The following is a 20,481-nucleotide window of genomic DNA, read 5'->3' on the forward strand; positions in this document are numbered from 1 at the left end:
AGATGCATTCGATTGTGGCTTCAAAGTACTTTGGGAGGGCAATTGGTGAAAGAAGCTGTACAAAGGGATTGAATTGAAGAGTAAAGGGGTTATGTAATACCTGTGTAACTCCTTGGTCGGAGTCCAGTTGGAAACTTTGTGAACTGCTCTTGGACTCTATCGTAGACACAACATCAAGGGCACAGGTGAACACGTAAATGAGATTGACCAAGCTTTTGCCCGAAACATCGACTTTCCTGCTCCTCGGATGCTGCCTGACCTGCTGTGCTTTTTCAGCACCCCACTCTCGACTCTGATCTCCAGCAGCTGCAGTCCTCACTTTCGCCAAGGTGAGAGCGGAGTTGAGGGTTGGAATTGCGTGGAGTGACCGGAGAGGATGGGAATGGGAAGGAGCAGGCAGAAAGATATGGAGATTAGTCGGAATTAGTCAGCCGGCTGGACAGTATCTGCACAGGGCGAATGTGGAGAATTGAGAGGTTATTATCTTCCAAAACCCACGACCACTTCTATCCAGAGGGACAAGGGCAACAGATACATGGGAACACCACTCCCCTGCAAGTTCCCCTCCAAACCTCTCACCATCCTGATTTGGAAATATATCACCGTTCCTTCAGTGTCACTGGGTCAAAATCATGGAATTCCCTCCCTAAGAGCATTGTGGGTCAACCTACAGCACATTGACTCCAGCGGTTTAAGAGGGCAGCTCACCCCCACCTTCTCAAGGGGCAACCAGGGACAGGTAATAAATGCCGGCCAAGAAGAAAAAAATAATTCCAGAATGTTCCGGTCTTTCTGTTATGACTGTATCAAGTCAAGGTTGAGTTGCCTTCATCGTATCAGAGTCTGTGGTTCCAGATAAGGGGATCAGTCTCCAGTAATAATAATGTTTGCTCAGTCTGTACCTTGATGTCCTCCTCCTTCCAGCCATAAAGATGAAGATTGTTATCTGAACGGAGCAACGTTCAGTGAGATTGAAATCACGCTCTGTATGGCTGACTTTTGAACAGTTTTCATTCATAAGCTAGTGCTCGGCATGTTGTGACAGACCAGCTCCTGGTGCACTGTAAATAGACCACACGCCGTGCAAAGGCTGAACAACACAGTGGCCTTTGATTCCCCAAGGCTTGTCCCTGCACCTCCTGGAGAGATGGTCAGAATAAGCTGGACAGCAGATCATGCGAGAGCACATCTCCACCCCTCACTGACCACGTTCTGTCCCTGCGGAGGAGAGAGGTTTGGAATGGCATTCCCCAGTGAAGTATCACGTGGTCGAACAGCTGGTCCTATAGTGCATCCTGCTGCGAGGGCATGGTGGCTAATTTGGGAGAAATCCCTTTTACTCAAAAAATGGTGAGAAGGTGAAAGCCATGGGGTGGGGACCCACTGAGTTGATGATGTTAAGGGGAAGGTGGGTGAGGGCGAACATGTTGAAGGATGAGCTCCGGAATGATGAGAGGAAGCTTATGCCCAGCTTTAATACCAGAACAGGGTCAATGGGCCGAATGGTCTGTTCAATGCAGTTCACTCTATAACTCCATACACCTTTCTTCACCAAACTTTCGTTATTGCAGGCTACAGTCTTTGTAATTTATAAATTAGAAACAGGAGTAGGCCATTCAGCCCCTCGAGTCTGCTTCACCAGTCAGTAAGATCATGAATACTCCACATTCCCTGTAACCATTCCCCCCCCCCCCCCCCCAAGATTTTCTCCCCAACTGACTTAAAAAGAATTCAAAGATTGATTTCCCTGCAGCGAGTTGGGGAAACAACCCCTCACACTTTTGAGGGAAACAATTTCACCTCATCTCTATCTTAATTTGGCACTCCCCCCTCCCCCCCACTTTTGTTTAATTAAAAAGTGATTCTTGAGTTCCAGTTTTGTGTCATTATTAAACCGTTTCCCAATGAACAGGATCAGTAAATTTGGGGTGACAGTGGCCTAGTGGTATTATCAGTAGACAATTAATCCCAAGAATACCAATTAAATTATTCCAGATAATATTCTGTGGACCCAGGTTCGAATCCTGCCACGGCAGATGGTGGAATTTGAAATCAATAAAAATCTGGAATTAAGAGATTAATGATGATCATAAATCCATTGTCAATTGTCAGAAAAACCCTTCAGGTTCATTAATGTCCTTTAGGGAAGGAAACTGCCATCTTTACCTGGTCTGGCCTACATGTGACTCCAGACCTACACCAATATGGTTGACTCTTAACTGCCCTCTGGGCAATTAGGGATGGGCAATAAATGCTGGCCTAACCAGTGGCACGTACTTCCTGTGCATGAATAGCAACACCTTCTAAACGCACAACCACTCCCACCTAGAAGGAGAAGGGCAGCAGATACGTGGGAACACCATCCCCTGCAAGTTCCCCGTTAAGCCACTCCCAACCTGACTTGGAAGTATATTATTGTTCCTTTGCTGTCGCTGGATCAAAATCCTGGAACTCCCTCCCTAAGGGCATTTTGGGTCAACCCACAGCAGGTGGACTGCAGCAGTTCAAGAAAGCGGGTCAACCCCACCTTCTCAAGGGGCAACTGGGGACGGGCAATAAATGCTGGGCCCAGCCAGTGACACCCACATCCTACATCCCACATCTGAATAAAAAAAATGAAAATTGTCAGGTTGTATTGCTTTTTATTTATTATTATTCACTCGTGGGATATGGGTGTTGCCGGCTGGGCCCAGCAGTTATTGCCCATCCCTAGTTGCCCCTTGAGAAGGTGGGGGTGAGCTGCCTGTGGATTCTTTGTAAATTCGCTGCATTGCATTCTGTGCCAGTGCTGTCTCCACGATTATAGTCACCATTCTCGCCCTACCGCTGCCCCTTTTCCCCCCACATCCAAACCCATTCTTCCTTTGCTGATGGTCCCCTGCTCTTCCCCTGTTAAATTATTAATGTAGACTTCCCCTCGGATGCCACTCACGCCGAAGCTCCCCATAGTTGAAGAGCCACACTGAATGAAATCTTTCCTTCCCCTCCCTGCCCCGTTCCCTTTTGCCCCCGTGTTCATAGCACCACTGAGCAGATTGTGTACGTTCTGCAGGCATCGAGGGGCTGTCTGTTTTTTTGAATAAAAGGTGCTCCCAGCAGTCACAGTACGGAAAGCTGTTTGAAAATTGCTCCACGTTCAATTAGAAACTCCTCAGCCGGCCTTTTAGTCATTGGTTTTTAATAAGATTCTCCTACATGCTTGCTTTCATGAATGCGGAAGATGAAGGAAGCCAGACTGATGGATTAGATGTGATCTTTTTGCTACTTTATCAGAATTATTAACAGGGAAATCCTGCCGCTAAATGTGACAACCCATTTTTCAGCCTAGGTTCAATGTACTGTTGCCTAATTTGCAACTTAATTGGGTGTTTGCTGGGGTAGAGAGCTTTCCTTCCACTTGCCTTCCTGGTTTCTCTTTTGGAATTGAACTTTGGAAGGAAGTGACAATAAGGGATTTGTTCCTCTCTCCTCCCCTCCTCCTGTCTCCCATCTCCTCCTCAGGTAGTCCCTCATGAGGAAAGGTAACTTACTTTTCCCTCCATTCTGGGACGGCAGCTTAGCCCAGCGCAGCGCAATCTCTCAGTTCTGCCGCGTGTGGGGCAGGTGGTTTGCTTGAAGGGAGTGGGGAGGTGAACTATTTCTGCGCTCTCTCTGAAGCCTCAGTATCTCCTCCTTGGATTCCCGACAAAGTACTCATTGCCTTCCCGAGTGACCTCTGGTCAGCCATTCGAAAGCAAGAATTGTTCTCTCGTGCAGTCTGTGTTTCGGAGGGGAGAACACTTTTTTTCTTTATAAGGGGGTGGGGGGGGTGAGCTGCTTTCTTGACCCGCTGCAGTCCATGTGATGTGTGTTGACCCACAATGCCACGAGGGAGGGAATTCCAGGATTCTGACCCAGCGACAGCGAAGGAATGGCGAAACATTTCCAAGTTCTCTCATGGGACAAGACCATTAAGAGACGGGTCAGTGGTCACTGCCCCATGCCTAGCTGCCCTTCGAGAGGGTGATAATGAGCTGCCTTCTTGAAATGCTGTAGTCGTCTGTTTGATGGAGGCCAAACACTGACAGCACACGGATCTGACTGTAACAATGTCATAGAGACCTACAGCATGGAAACAGACCCTTCGGCCTAACTCGTCCATGCCAACCATATTTCCTAAACTAAACTAGTCCCATTTGCCTGTACTTGGCCCATATTCCTCTAAATCTTTGCTGTTCGTGAACTTATCCAAACATCTTTTAAATGTTGTAACTGTACATGCATCTACCAGTTCCTCTGGAAGTTCATTTCACATATGAACCACCCTCTGTGTGAAAACATGGCCCCCCATGTCCTTTTTAAATCTTTCTCCTGTCACCTTAAAATTATAACTTCCGGTTTTGGACTCCCTCACCCCCAGGGGGGAAAGGCCTTTGCTATCCACCCTATCCATGTCCCTCATAATCTTATAAACCTCTATAAGGTTGCCCCTTAGTCTTCTCTGCTCCAGGGAAACACATCCCAGTCTATCCAACTTCTCTACCATGATTCTGTACATCTGACCCCTAGTCTTTGTCCCTTTTTGATATGTTCTTATGAAGGTTGACGCCCCCCCCACCCCCAAAGTTTCAGACTTCACAAGGTTAGTTCAGTAATCTCCCTGACCTGTTTCTGAGGTTTTAGACCCTCTGCCCTCTTTCTCTCTCCAGCCTGAGTGTTTCCCTCCTGGGCGGTGGGACAGTTTTCCTGTTCAATAATGTGAATTCCTCACACCTTCTTCTTATCCCTTGACCCGTTGGATCTCAGTTGCCTCAGTTCTCTGTGATCAATCCTTCTGTCTGGTCATCCCTTACCTTCCAAATACCAAACTACCCTTGATGAGGTCATCAGACAACACCCATTGCCCCAAAGCGCATGTTAGAACATACCAACATAAGAACCCCAGCAGGAGTAGGCCATCTGGCCCTTGGAGCCTGCTCTGCCATTCACTAAGATCATGGCTGATCTTTTCATGGACTCAGCTCCACATTCCCAAATTTTCTCCATAACCCTTAATTCCTTTATTGTTCAAAACATTATCTACCTTAGCTTTAAAGACATTTACTGAAGAAGCCTCAACCACTTCACTGGGCAGGGAATTCCATAGATTCACAACTCTCTGGGTGAATAAGCTCCTTCTCAATTTGATCATAAATCTGCTGCCCCTAATTTTGACGCTATGCCCTCTTGTCCTGGTTTCACCTGTATGATCGTAATAGTTTGAATATTTACAAACTTCACTCTGTGTTGGGTACACAGCACAGGGTCCAAACGTTCCAAATTGCAAATGACAGAAAATGCAACAGATATAATTATTTTTCCGTCAACGCCAAATTCCACTTGAGATGCCTCAATACATTATACTGAGTTGGATGACCAGCCATGAGCATGTGGAATGATGGAGCAGGCTCAAGGGCTGAATGGACTACTCCTCCTATTTTCTTTGTTTCTCTTCCCGTCCCTCTCAAAGTCACAGGTTGAGGATACAGGGCTGGAGATTTAGGACTGAGATGAGGAGCAATGTCTTCATAGAGAGAGTGGTGAGCCTGTGGAATTCACCCACTACAGAAATTGGTTGAGGTCAGAACTTTGGATGTTTTCAAGAAGCAGTTAGGGCCTGGGTCTTAGGGCTGAAGGGATTGAAAGGTAGGAGGAGAGAGTGGGATCAGAGTACAGGCTGTCCCCAGGTTCCGTCTGAACTTTGTTGATATGTACACAAATCAGAACACAATGCAGGACGATAAAAAGGAGCTTTTTGTGTTCACGGGAAATGTCTGTCATGTTGAATATTTAAAATTACACCCCTGTTTGTAAGAATGAGCCTTTGTAAGTCAGGCATTCATAAATCTACCCACTGGCAGTGAGTTTGGTGATTAGCTGTGATTGTACTGAGCGGGATTAAAGGATTGATCCATTTTCCCTCTCAGTATTAAGCATCCCCTCCCAGATTCGGATCACCGGCTTGCGATCCCGGTCCTGTGTCCCACGGGTTTCTCCGGAGCCCCCTGCCTGCCTCTAGGCTGATGGGCCAAGCGGTGGGTTTGACATTCTGTGTTGCTGAGAGGGGTGAGTGCAGACTGAGCAGCAAGTTCCAAGCTGAACATCTGTGCAGGGACAGGGACAGCTGAGCTTTCAATCTGCTCCCGAAAAGAAACACCCAGATCACTGCAACATGCAAATGGGATGCAAATTGCTCTATTTACATATATAATTAGCCAGCAAACTGCTTGCATTAAGCAAAAAGTAATGCGCGTCCCTTCTACTCTAACATCTCCCTCTTTTCCATTTCATTCGCTTCGGTTCTCCGGAACGTTCCAACCAGGGCGGTGAACACATTTAAACAGTGGAGAGGAGGAAGGGGATGAGTTGGGAGGATATGCAGTTGCACCTCACTCCATTTCCAGTCAGTATGTGCAGCATCAGAGCTCCATTCTAGGGGGCTTGACTTCACAAAGGAAGCCCAGAGAGAGAGAGACACTCACTGTTGTCCAAGGTTCAGGACTCTGCTCTGTACACAGAAGCACAAACTTTGGTAGGAAGAAATGGAGAGAAAATTTTAAAAATGTGCAGTGCAAAGGGACTTGGGAGTCCTCGTCCAAGATTCTTTTAAAGTTAACTTGCAGGTGGAGTTGGTAGTTAGGAGGGCAATTGCAATGATGGCATTTATTTCGAGAGGCCTAGAATATAAAAGCAGGGCTGTACTTCTGAGGCTTTGTAAGGCTCTAGTCAGACCACATTTAGAGTATTGTGAGTACTTTTGGGCCCAATATCTCAGTAAGAATGTACTGGCTCTGCAGCAGGTCCAGAGGAGGTTCACGGGAATGCTTCCAGCAATGAAAAGCTTAACATCTGAGGAATGTTTGAGGACTCTGAGTCAGTACTCGATGGAGTTTTGAGGGGGGATCTAATTGAAACACCCAGAACACCGGACGGCCTGGACAGAGTGGATGTTGGGAAGATGTTTCCACCGGTAGAAGAGACTAGGACAGAGGGCATAGCCTTAGAGTAAAGGGAAGACCCTTCAGAACAGAGATAAGGAGAAACTTCTTCAGCCAGAGAGTGGAGAATCAATGGAATTCATTGCTACAAAAGGGTGTGGAGGCCAGGTCATTGAGTATATTTAAAACAAAGATGGATAGGTTCTTGATTGCTAAGAGGATCAAAGGTTGCGGGGAGAAGGTGGGGGTAATGGGGTTGAGAAACTTATCAGCCAGAGGGTGCAAAGAAGGTTTACCAGGATGCTGCCTGGACTGGAGGGCTTGCCTTATGGACAGAGGTTGACTAAGCTCAGACTTTTGTCTCTGGCGAGAAGGAGGAAGAGAGGTGACCTGATCGAGGTATACAAGGTAATGAGAGGCATGGATAGAGTCAATAGGCAGAGACTTTTCCCCAGGGCAGGATTGACTGGCACGAGGGGGGTCACAGTTTTAAAATATTAGGAGGAAGGTATAAAGGGGACGTCAGAGGAAGGTTCTTTACACAAAGAGTTGTGAATGCATGGAATGCGTTGCCAGCGGTGGTGGTGGAAGCAGAGTCATTAGGGACATTTAAGTGACTGCTGGACATGCACATGGACAGCAATGAATTGAAGGATGCACAGGTAAGATTATTTTATTTTACATTAGGATTAATCCTCGACACAACATTGTGGGCCAAAGGGCCTGTTCTGTGCTGTACTTTTCTATGTTCTATGATTGAATGGTGGAGCAGACTTGATGGGCTGAATGGCTGAATTTCTATTCCTATGTCTTATGGTCGAACACCATAGTGAACATGACTCTTTTTTTGATCTGCCCACAACCTGCTGGTTCCCCAGGTACAAAGAACTATCCATGACTGAGATTGGGCCACTAGCACGAGAATACAAAGACAGAAAATGCTGGAGAAACTCAGCAGGTCTGGCAGCATCTGTGGGGAGAGAGAAACAGAGTGAATGCTTCGAGACCGGTGACCAAGTTTCTCCAGCACTTTCTGTTTTTACCACAGGGGTACAATGGGAACTGTCCAAGGCTTTTTAGCCCGAGTGCAAAAGGGGCGAGTAATATAGAACCCCTGTCACTTCCTCTGACAGTTTATTTGAAATACGCACCACCCTCTGCATGAAAATGTTTCCCCTCAGGACCCTTTTATGTCTTTCCCCACTCTCCTTAAACCTATGCCCTCTAGTTCTGAAAACTCCCCCAACCCAGGGAAAAGACCTTGGCTATTCTCCTATCCATGTGCATCATGATTTTATAAACCTCTGTAGAAGTCCCCACCTATTCAGCCTCTCCTTACAACTCAACCCTCCAGTTCCAGTAATTTCCTTGTCAATCTTTTCTGCACCCTTTCCAATTTTATAAAATCCTTCTGATAGTAGGGTGACTGAATTGTACATAGTACTCCAAGAGTGGCCTCACTAACTCCCTGTAGTTTGAAATATTTTGGAAAGTATGTATGCAGATTTTAGGAAGAAAGTATATTTTAATGCTTTTGAATAAATGTAGGGGCAGCCAGCACATGGTGCACTGGGGAAAGGCCACTCTTTGTGGCCAATTAGCAATCATGTACCAAGGGGTTGGAAGCTGGGTTCAACTGAATGAAGAGGTTTGTAATCATATTGGGACACTTTTAGAATGGAGCATATTGCATGGAGAAAATTTACATGTTATCGCACTTCCAGTAGCAATCAATTTTAAATGTTTCAGAAATAATTTTTGCATATTTTTTAAATAAAGTTTTTTTTTAATAGTTTTACTTTCTTGGGAAGATGAATTGGAAATTTCATTACATGTGTGTGTTTGTGTGTAGTTGTGAGTGGTGTGTGTTTGAATGTGTGTGTTTGCGCGCGTGTTTGTGTATGTAGTTTTGTGTGTGTATATGTAGTTGAGTGTAGTTTTGTATGTGTCTCTGTCTGTGTGTGTGTGTCTGTGTGTACGTGTGTGTGTCTGTGTGTTGTCTGCTGTTGGCCTTAATGCAAGGATGATATTCTGCCTGTTTCGAGATGAGTTTTGTGAAGTGAGGCTGGGAACTGTAAAGGTGGAAAGGTTGCCTGGAGATGGACTTTGAAACTTCAGGAATCCTCAGCCAGCCAGTCTCTGATTAGAGTGTACCATATGCTCTGTTTGGATTTGATTTAATTGCAATGAGTTTGGCTTAACCACCATGACCTGGACCTAACGGCATGTTACACTGAGACATTAAACAGAGACTCCATTCACCCTGAGGAGGATAGAAAGATCCCATGGCAGTATTTTGAAGAGCAGGGGAGTTGACCTTACTGTCCTGCCCAATATTAATCCCTAAACATCATTAAAAACAACCAGGTTGTCTGCTCAGTGTTGCATTGGTGTTAGTGGGAGCTTGCTGTGTGCACACCTTTTTAACACTATTTCCCCCACATTCCCGCTGAGTATTACTTGGGGACTCCTGGTGAAAGGGTGTTGCTTTGTCTTTCAGACTCTGGGCACTTGAAGCACTGCAGATATGGGAGGCAGTCCCTGAAGTTGAAATGGATGGTCAATCTCAGGCATATATATCAAAGTGTGGCATCTCTTTCACTCGTTCTGCTACTCTTCTCTGATCTCCTCGTTCCTTCATTCCCTCTCTCTTCCACATTCCCTCTCTCCCACATTCCCTCCTCTCCCCCGTTCCCCCCTCTCCCCCGTTCCCCATCGCCTCCCATCCCTCCACACTCACCCGCACACACACACACATACAGAACATTCATGCACGTACACACACGCATCCTGACACACTTACGTGTGCACACACTGACTCACTCATGCAATACACACACCGGCTCACTCATGCGCACACAGGCACACTTACAGCACACATACACATATGTGTATGCACTTGTGACGCATTTACAACACACATTCATGCACTCATGCATTCACGTGCACTCACGCACACACTGACACATTCATGTACACACACTGACTGACAGATTAGCACGCACATATAAACATCCAAGCGCGCACAGACACACAGACACAAACACACTGATGCACTAGTGTGAGCACAGGCATGAGAGCACATGCAGACACACAAGTGTGCAAGCAGGCACACTCACGTGCACAAATTCACAGTTACGTGTATACACACATGAATGCACACACATGTGCACAGACACATACACACACATACATACAGACGCGCACACACACACACACATGCACAGACACACACACGCATGCACACGTGCACAGACACATGCACACACTTGCACAGACATGTGCACACGTGCACAGACACACACGTGCACAGACACACACATGCACAGACACACACATGCACAAAAGGCATTGCGGAGTTTCCTTCTCTGCTGTTTAATGAAGTGAGTTGTGTGGCTTTGGTAACTCGCCAAAGTTGACGAACTGGTCGGGTTGCTGGTATTATTCAAACGAGGCTTTAGGAAGTCAAGTATTAGGTGAAAAGTCATTTGATTGTTGCTGATTTGGGAGTTGTCTGTGAAGGCAGGCGTGAAGCTGCTGTCTCTGTTTGATTGAAGCCTCTATTGTTGAGCAGGCTCACCCAGTCCCCTGTCTTTCCTAACCCCAACTCTAGATCCCTGGCATGAAATAAGCTGCAGGTGGGACGTATTGAGGTGTGAGTTCCATTTTCCTTCCCTTGTGGGTGTGCACAGACACTGGATAAGGGGGGGGGGGCAAGAATGTACCCAATGTTGCCCTTACTCTGATGGCCACTTTTGAGTGAGGCTGCATTGAGCTGTGTGTAGACCCTCGGTATGCAAACACCTAGTGTTACTACGTACTGAGGTTTCACCTGTCCCGTGTTGCGAAGGATGGGCCTAGCCTCACTGCCGCGGAACGCTCCAAGTAGTTGGACTGTTCTGTATCCCCTATCCCTCGTGGAGAAATTTGCAAAGAGAAACACCAGTCCAACAGGAAGGGGGCAGTAGGTAGCTGAGGGAAAAGGAAAGGATGGATCCTGTCATGTGGTTCCCTGGGTAGACTGTCAAAGTCATTTAGCAGCATGCCTCATCGCCAGAACTTTCCAACAAGCACCAAGACGTCGCTAGGCTGGTGGTGAGATCCTTCATGTACACCCGGTCTGTCTGTGCCATCACATACTGCCCTCGAAGGGAAGGTAGAGACTATCGCACATCTCCTTCCGGAATGTGCCATTGCAAAGGAGGTCTGAAGGAAGATGCAGTGGTTTGTCCTGAGCGGCTCCGTGATGGTGGAATCTGTGCTCTATGGTCTGTTCCCCGGGACACATACTGAGGCCTGGAGGACCATCACCTCGGTGAGAGACGCTCTTTGGTCTGCCCAAAACTTGCTGGTCTTCCAGTTGAAGGAGTTGACCCGGGCTGAGTGTTGCAGGCAGTGGTTTGTCCTGAGCGGCTCCGTGATGGTGGACTCTGTGCTCTATGGTCTGTTCCCCGGGACGCATACTGAGGCCTGGAGGACCATCACCTCAGTGAGAGACGCTCTTTGGTCTGCCCAAAACTTGCTGGTCTTCCAGTTGAAGGAGTTGACCCGGGCTGAGTGTTGCAGGCCAGTACATTCCAAGGTCCAGGACCACAGGCTGAGGGACGCACTATAACCTGGGGCAGCCTCTGCCAAAGCGCAGTGGGGAAAGACCATTGTGTGTGATCCTTCTTCCAAAACAAAACGGGGGTGTCTAATCAGTAATCGGACCCTCTTGATGTTTCGGCTAAATGTCAAAAGTTTAATTGTTAATATAGAGAAAGCCGAACCACAATGTATGTGTTCTTCTCTGTTGGTAAAGACACTATAGACCTGAACAGCTTTGTTAACTGTGTACGTATATAAAGATTTCCTTCTATGAATAAAATATATATTTGCAATAAAAAACACAAGCCTCAGGAAAATAGATAGTCTGGTCCTTAGCAGATAACTGGTCATGGGAGCTTACTGTATGCAAAGTAGTTTTCATTTTTTTGTTTCATTTATTTGCTGAGGGAATGTGGCTGGGCCACTATGTATTGCACATCCCTAATTACTCTTCAGGAGGTGGTGGTGAGCTGCCTTATTGAGCTACTGCAGTCCTTGGGATGTGAGCAAGTGAGTTCAGAATTTTGATCCAACAACACTGAAGGAACGATGCTATAGACCCCATTCAGGATGGTGCCAGCCCTTATCTTCCTAGACAGTGGAGGTTGCTGGGATGGAAGATGCTGTCCAAGGAGTCTGGGTGACTTTCTGCAGTGCATCTTGTAGCTGGTACATGCTACTGCTGCTGTGCACAGGTGTTGAAGTGAATGTTAAGTGGATAGTTTCTCCCACTCACCTTAAACCTATGCCTCCTAGTTTTGGACTCCCCTACCCTGGCAAAAAAACCTTGGCTATCACCTTATCCATGCCCCCCCCCATGATTTTTTTAAATAGACAGACAATAGGTGCAGGAGTAGGCCATTCAGCCCTTCGAGCCTGCACCGCCATTTAATATGATCATGGCTGATCATTCCTAATCAATATCCTCTTCCTGCCTTATCTCCAACCTTTTCTTAAATGAATCCAGAGAGTGGGCCTCCACTGCCCTCTGGGGCAGAGCATTCCACACAGCCAACACTCTCTGGGTGAAGAAGTTTCTCCTCATCTCTGTCCTAAATGGTCTACCCCGTATTTTTAAGCTGTGTCCTCTGGTTCGGCACTCACCCATCAGTGAAAATATGTTTCCTACTGCCAGAGTGTCCAATCATTTCATAATCTTATACGCCTCAATCAGATCCCCTCTCAATCTTCGAAACTCAAGGGTAAATCATGGTTGGTTTATTCTTCTCTCAGAATCTTTCCTTCTTACTGGGAATGTATTTTTGCTTAGAGTCGTGAAATACCTCCTAAAATGTCTGCCACTGCTGGCTTACTGTCATTTCTAGAGTGGTGGTGGAAAAGCACAGCAGGTCAGGCAGCATCAGATGAGCAGGAAAATCGATGTTTTGAGCAAAAGCCCTTCATCAGAAAGGGCTTTTGCTCGAAATGTCAATTTTCCTGCTCCTTAAATGCTGTTTGACCTGTTGTGCTTTTCCAGCACCACTCTAATCTTCAACATCTGTAGTACCCACCTCTGCGTTTCTGTCATTTCTGCTAATCATTTGCCCAATTCACTTTCGCTAACTTTATCCTCATTTCATTGTCATTCCCATTACTTAAGATAAACACAGCTATTTCTGACTCAAGTTTCTCACTCTCAACCTGAATATTAAATTCTATCATGGTACGATCACTACTTCCTAGAGGATCATTTACTCAGAGGTCATTTGTTAATCCTGCCCCATTACCTAATACCAGTTCTAAGATAACCTGCTCTCATGACACATTGCTCTAAGAAACTATCCCTACTGCACTCAATGATACTACAAGAGAAACGAAGAACTGTAGATGTGTAGGTCCTTCCCTTACTTTAAATTTGTGAATAGTTGCCCTATTTATTTCAGGTATATTTAATGTATACAGAGCATATTTCCTGTGCCAATGCTGTTAATGGAACTTTTTGCATTAGATGTACAGTAAAGTATTTTCATGTAAAAATAGTAATTCGGTTATTGCTAGAATATCATAAGCAACAAAATGCAAGCCACTAATCAATCTTCATTACTTTGGTCTTTTGTGTAAAAATCAGCTTGAACTGAAATCAGATGAAGCAATCAGCGGCGAATGCAGTTCACATACAAAACGTGCTGTTGTCTTTTGTTTATCCTTAAAATCATTGTTCCTTTGGCAATGGGAGATGATAGTTCTGTGCATGGTGATTTATTGCAGCACGCAGTAAGAGATCCAAGTAAAACCTCTTTGTACTGCAAGATGAATAAACATTCAAATTCCAGGAGACACTCTGATTACAGCTGCAGATGAGCCTTTCATCTTCATTCTTTTCGAGATTGTCCTTCTCCTAGACTGCATCTGACTGCCACAAAAGACAACAAGAATCAACTGTTCAAAGACATCTGAAAGTTTCATTTTCTGCAAACTGAGTATCAAAGTAATTTCTTCAGAAAAACTGTTCATAATCTCTAATCAAGTATGCACCACCTAAATTTATTTATTTTTACGTATAACTAATTTTTGCGGTTTGCATAATGTTAAACTGAAATATTCAGTCAAATCAATTCCGCCATTGTTCCTCCACTGTCATCCCTGATAAGGTATTGCACCATTGAACTTTGGCCAGCTCCTCCCTCATAGCTCCATAGTTCCCTTTATTCAACAGAAGTACTGTCACTTCCGACTGTACCCTCTCCCTATCAAATCTGTAAGATCACCCCTCTGCCTCTAACGCTCCAGAGAAAACAGCCCCAGCCTATTCAGCCTCTCCCTATAGCTCAAATCCTCCAACCCTGGCAACATCCTCGTAAATTGTTTCTGAACCCTTATCAGGCGATTCTACTCAACATATGCTGTCGTAAGCAGGTATTGGATATAGATGGGGTCCTGATCAAGTGGGCTGCTTTGTCCTGGATGCTGTCAAGCTTCTGCAGTGTTGTTGTTGAATATCAAGGGGCCATGGTTAGATTCTCTTGTGTTCAGGATGGTCAATGCTCTTGTGACATTTTTGACATGACAGCAATAACTCCTCTTTTCCGTAAGTGTTCGCTGACAGTAAATCCCTTTCCGGAAGCCCTGAGTCAATGAATGGTGCTACAGAAATGCAAGTATTGTTGCATTCACTATAGTTTGAAGCTAACCTGGGGGAACATGTCACCGTGTGCCTGTGGAGAGCACCCCAGTGGAGATTGTTTGAGGGTACAGTTTAGGATTTGTGTTAAGCTCACAAATTCAGTGTGCAGTGAAGTCTGTGGGACGTGAGCAATGGATCTCTGGCAGGGAATACTGATTATTGTACCCTGGAGGTAGAATCAACTCAGGCCATCAGGGATTGTGTGTGTTGCAGTGGGGGTGGGGGTGTGTGGGGGCTTCCCAAAGTTTCACTGAAGGCAGGAAGTGCGTGAAACTTCACTGTCATAGAGTCATACAGCACAGAAACAGACCCTTCAGTCCTCCTTGTCCATGATCAGATATCCTAAATTAATCTAGACTCCCTACAGTGTGGAAACAGGCCCTTCAGCCCAACCAGTCCGCCCCGACCCACGGAAGAGTAAACCACCAAGACCCGTTTCCCTCTGACTAATGCGCCTAACGCTATGGGTAGTTTAGCATGGCCAATTCAGCTCTCCTGCACATCTTTGAATTGTGGGAGGAAACCGGAGCAAAGCTATGCAGACACGGGGAGAACGTGCAAACTCCACACACAATCACCCGAGGCTGGAATCGAACCTGGGACCCTGTGAGGCAGCAGTGCTAACCACTGAGCCACCATTTGCTTGCACATTGCTCCTATCCCTCCAAACCCTTTCCTATTCATATACCCATCCAGATGCCTTTTAAATGTTGTAATTGTACTAACCTCCATCACATCCTCTGGCTGCTCATTCCATACACGTACCACCCTCTGTGTGAAAATGTTCCCCCGTAGCTCCCTTTTATATTTTTCCCCGCTAACCTTAAACCTATGACCTTTAATTTAGCACTCCCCTACCCTGGCAAAAAGACCTTGGCTAATCACCTTATCCATGACCACACAAATTTTTAAATTTCTAAGATCAGCCCTCAGCCTCTGACACTCCAGAGAAAACAGCCCCAGCCTATTCAGCCTCTCCCTGTACCTTGAATCCTCCAACCCCGGCAACATCCTTGTAAATTGATTCTGAACACTTATCGGGGGATTATACCCAACATCTGCTGTCGTAAGATGTGGGAATGAGTAAAAAGTGACTGACAGACCCTGGAGAGGGACATGTGTTATACCAGGGCCCTGGGTTTAACTGGGCTGACAAGACATTTGTCTTAGACGTACACAATCTGTCATGTTTCCCCAATCCTTGGCCACTGGCCCAGGGGACCTGGGAAGAACATTCGGGGGTGCCTATGACTGCAGGACACATCTGTGACACCATTCCATGTTGTGGCGAATCGATTCTGAATTTTGTTCGAATAATATGTGGGTAGCAAAGAGAGAATTGTCTTTTGAGGACCTCACATTTCTGCACAGTGTATGACTGCCCTCGGCTTACTGTAGTGTGTCACAGGGATCTCCTGATACAGTCTCAGGAACACATTTTGGAAAACATGCACCCGATCAGGTGTGGAGGGGCCTGAGGCCATTCACATTTGGTTGATTATTTTTGAACCTGCAACTGTCCCAAGTGTTCAGCTCTCCCCGAGTCCTGGGCCCGCCCTTTCTCTGTAACGTTGGAGCTCTCTCTCCGTCTCTCCAGCCCTGCCTCGCTGCTCAACCCTTACTAGCTTTCACCTCTGCACAAGCCGCCGAGTTCCCATCTGGCAGTACAGACTGGATGGGCTGAATGGCCGACCCCTATTCAGATTCTCCTCTGCTTCTGAAACCCCTTGTTTGACCCAGTGTTTTTTTTTCAGTCCGCTCCTCCTAAAGTCGTCATCTTCCGCTTTGTAGCGATTGGAAAGGTCAGTCGGCTGGACCTCGTAGAATCTGAGTTCCCTGATTGGGGCTGTTAGCCTTGTCCAATCAGGGAGCCCAGGCTGACAGATATAAACAGGAGTGTCAGGCGGGTTCTGCTCACTCTCTGAGCTGGCTCTGAGTTAGTTGGATCAGTGTCAGGTACTCTGCGCGTGTAAATAAAGGGTGACTTGGTGATGGGATACCAGCTTATGTGGAGTTATTTCAGGTTTAGTGTTAATTTGTGTTTAATTTTCCATCTATGAATGCCTTGAGCTGTTTTCATGTTTTAAAAATAAAATTTATTCATGGGTCTAGAGTCATCAAACCAGGTAAGGGTGGCAGATTTCTTGCCTAAAGGACCTTAGTGAACCAGATAGGCCTTTTCCTGATAATCAGCAATGGTTACAGTTTGACCCTTAATTCCAGCCTTTTAATTGGATTCACATTCCACGCTAGGGATTTGAACCCAAGTCCCCGGAACATTACCTATGTCTCTGGATTAATAGTTCAGTGATAATGCCTCTAGGACCATCGCCTCGTAACACAGGAGTAAAAGTATCTGCTCTTCTAATCAAATCTGTAGCCAATAACTCCCTGCTCTCAGTAATGGATGGAGTGTTGGCTGGTGTGGAGGAGGAAAGGTTACCTGAGACAGAGAGAGAAAGAGACAGAGAGAGGGAGATAGAGACAGAAAGAGGGAGCCAGACAGACAGACAGACAGACAGAGAAACAGGGAGACAGAGAAGGAGTCAGAGAGAGACAGAAAGAAGGAGACAGAGAGAGAGAGACAGACAGATGGAGAGGGAGACAGAGAGAGGGAGAGAGACAGGGAGACAGAAGGAGTCACAGAGAGAAAGAGAGAGACAGAAACAGACAGAATCAGAAGGAGTCAGAGAGGGAGCCGGGGTGGGGGTTGCTGTGTGGGGGGTGGGGGGGTGATGAGGTGGTCACAGAGAGACCCCCCAGTATCAAGTGCCAACTTCCAAATCCAAATGGATAACCTGGATAGAGAGCAGGACAGCTACCTGGGATTCCCTGTCATTGCTGCGAGAATTAAACTCCGGTTAGGACCACCTGCTTCTGCCTAATCCCTTTGACAGAGTTAAAATATACTGCGGTACTTCACGGCGGTGTGACCAAACAAACTCTGATGCCAAAACTTTGTAAAGGTGACCGGCAGTGTGCTCAGGGACAGAGTGCAGCAGTGTGTTGGAAAGGGGGTGAGGGGCTTGGTGGGGGGGTGGGGGGAGCTAATGGAGAGATTTAAGGAAGACCTTCAGAGCTTCGGTAGCAGAAAGCTCAGCCAGTGGTGATTCAGACAGAGGGCTGGAGTAAGGAGAATGATCTTGGGAATTGTAATCACTGAAACAACATGGAGACAGAGACAAGGTGGTTTCAAAAGACAAGCTTGCATTTATATAGTGACTGCCATGACATCAATGTGCCTCAAAGCACTTTTAAGAGGTTTATTATTTCATGGGACATGGACATTGCTGGCTGGGCCCAATATTTATTACCCGTCCCTAGTTGCCCCTTGAGAAGGTGGGAGTGAGCTGCCTTCTTGAACCGTAGCAGTCCATGTGTTGTGGGTTGACCCACAATGCCCTTAGGGAGGGAATTCCAGGATTTTGACCCGGTGACACTGAAGGAACGGCGATATGTTTCCAAGTCAGGCTGGTGTGTGGCTTGGAGGGGAACTTGCAGGGGGTGGTGTTCCCATCGGGTTTGGAAGGAGCTATGGGAGGGGTATGGGTTAATGTCTGCAGGGAGTCTGGAAAGATGCACAACACTGAGCGACCGGTCGATTGTTGGGAACGTGGCGACCATGTTGTCACACTGCGAGATCCCACAAACAAGTTAAAGACCAGTTAAGCGACAGAAGCCGATTTTGGTGGGGTTTTTAATGAAAATAATTGAGACGAGATGCCCAACCTGACCCTTGTACGGAAACAAGGTATTGCAGTGTGTAGTTCTGATCTCTGTCCCGATGCATGGTTCTCTGGACAGAGCCAGTCAGGTGCATTACCCTGGATGCAGGAGACAGTGGGAACTGCAGATCTTGGAAACCAGAGTCAGTAGATGTGGAACTGGAAAAACACAGCAGGTCAGACAGCATCCGAGGGGCAGGAGAGTCAACGTTTTGGCCTGAGATATTGGTTTTCCTGGTCCTGTCCAGTACCACATCTATTGGTATTACCTTGGGAGCTGGCTGTCCCACAGAGAGACAGAGAGAGAGAAACTGAGAGAGGGAGGAGGTAGTAGAGAATGCTGCCTGTTTCAGCTGGATTTGAACAATGATCCCTGGTGTAAAAGAGCACAGTCACTCTGCTGATGAAATATCCTCTAATATCAGGCCAAAGGTTATGTGAAGTGTACAGACCTTGGCATTTTAATGAGCTGTGGTCTAACAGGAAGGAAGAGGCTTTGCATTAAATGTCACACCTTTACTGAGCTCAGGCCCTCCCCCAGTTTCCTTGCAGCTGATTGGAATTCTCCTCCCAGCTCCTGTGCTCAGACTTGTGGCAAGGCAGCAGTGCCTCGGCCTCTGGTCCGGTAGATCTGAGTTCAAGACCCACCTGGCCCGGAGGTGTGTCAGCTCAACTCCAGACAGGTCTATTGAGGGGAGAAAAGAAATAGGTTAATGCAGGGATGCGATGCAACCCGGGGTGCACGGAAAGATCCCATGGCCGGCTGCCTGACAAACGGCCAAATTGTCTGCAATGGAAACAGATATGGCTGGAAAAGCTCAGCAGGTCCGGCAACATCTGTGGAGAGAAATCAGAGTGAATGTATGGGGTCCAGTGACCCTTCTCCTCAGAACTGGGGTGGGCGGGGAGCGGGTTGATGTGTTGTGAACAGGACCACCCCCCATCCCCTCCTGCTGCCCATAAACACGCAGATGTTGGATTTGTCCTTTCCCCACAACTTGTGGAATGATGAGGAGCAGCCAAACGGACCATTCAGCCCTCCCTGAGTCTACTGGCATTTTGAAAGCCTGCTGAGACCCACTACCTCCTGCTCTTTCTCCAAATCCCTGCAAAATCTTCCCTTATCTTGGATATTGTACAAAAACACAGGTACTCACGAGCTCTTAACATTCGCCTGTACCTGTGTTTTTGTTTTTGCCGCTATTTACCTATTATTTACGTATCTATGCTACTTAACTCTGTGATCTGCCAGTATTGCTCGCAAGACAAAGCTTTTCACTGTGCCTCGGTACACGTGACAATAAATTCAATTTGATTCAATACTTTACCACATTCCCTTCTGAAGGTTTTCATGGACCTGGGTCCGCCGGCCATTACAGACGACGTGTTACCAGCCCATGACATCTTGCTGTGTGTTGCTGTCTGTACGCCCCCTTCCCAGCCCTCCCCTCCAACCTGCCCCAGCAGTTTTAAATGGGAACTGAACTGCAGTAATTGTGTATTGATTGGAAGAATAGTGAAGCAGTAAACTGCAGGAATAGAACAGGACAAAGGCTTGAGGATTAGATGATTAATTACTCCCTGCTTTTTGTTTAATTTCATTTGTTTGTTCTCACTTTGCCAAAGACCAAACACTACACCTTTTTTTCTGGTCTGTCTTCCCTCAGTCTCTCTCTCTCTCTCTCTCTCTCTCTCTTTTCCATCTCTATTCCCCTTCACCTCCATGCTTGTCTATTCCTTTTTAGATTAGATTCCCTACAGTGCGGAAACAGACCCTTTGGCCCAGCCTTCTTCCCTCCCTCCTTGTCCTCCCTCCCTCTCTCCCTTTATCCTTGCCTCCTCTGCACCTTCTAGCTCCTTCTCTTCCCCCGACACCCCACAACCACCCCCGTCCCCCACCGCCCCCAACACTGAACTGTTTGGTTATGAGGGGCAGGGTGTATTGGCTATGCATGTCCATGTAGCCATGTGTGTGTATGTCTGCGTGAGTGCCTGTGGATGTGAATGCGGTTTGGGTATGCTTGTGTGTCTGTGTGTGATTAGCTGTGTGGGTGAGTATGTCCACATATCTTTGCATGTGTGTCTATGA

The 20,481-nt window shown here is 46.7% G+C and overlaps 1 protein-coding gene across 3 annotated transcripts in view; it reads left to right on the top strand.

The window, feature by feature from the left end:
* The window catches only part of LOC122558816 (plexin-A1-like), a 463,903-nt gene that overhangs the window by 100,337 nt on the left and 343,085 nt on the right, over positions 1–20,481 (top strand). The window lies entirely within an intron of this gene.

The sequence above is a fragment of the Chiloscyllium plagiosum genome, chromosome 18 (genome assembly GCF_004010195.1).
Source record: "Chiloscyllium plagiosum isolate BGI_BamShark_2017 chromosome 18, ASM401019v2, whole genome shotgun sequence".
In the NCBI taxonomy this organism is placed as follows: domain Eukaryota; kingdom Metazoa; phylum Chordata; class Chondrichthyes; order Orectolobiformes; family Hemiscylliidae; genus Chiloscyllium; species Chiloscyllium plagiosum.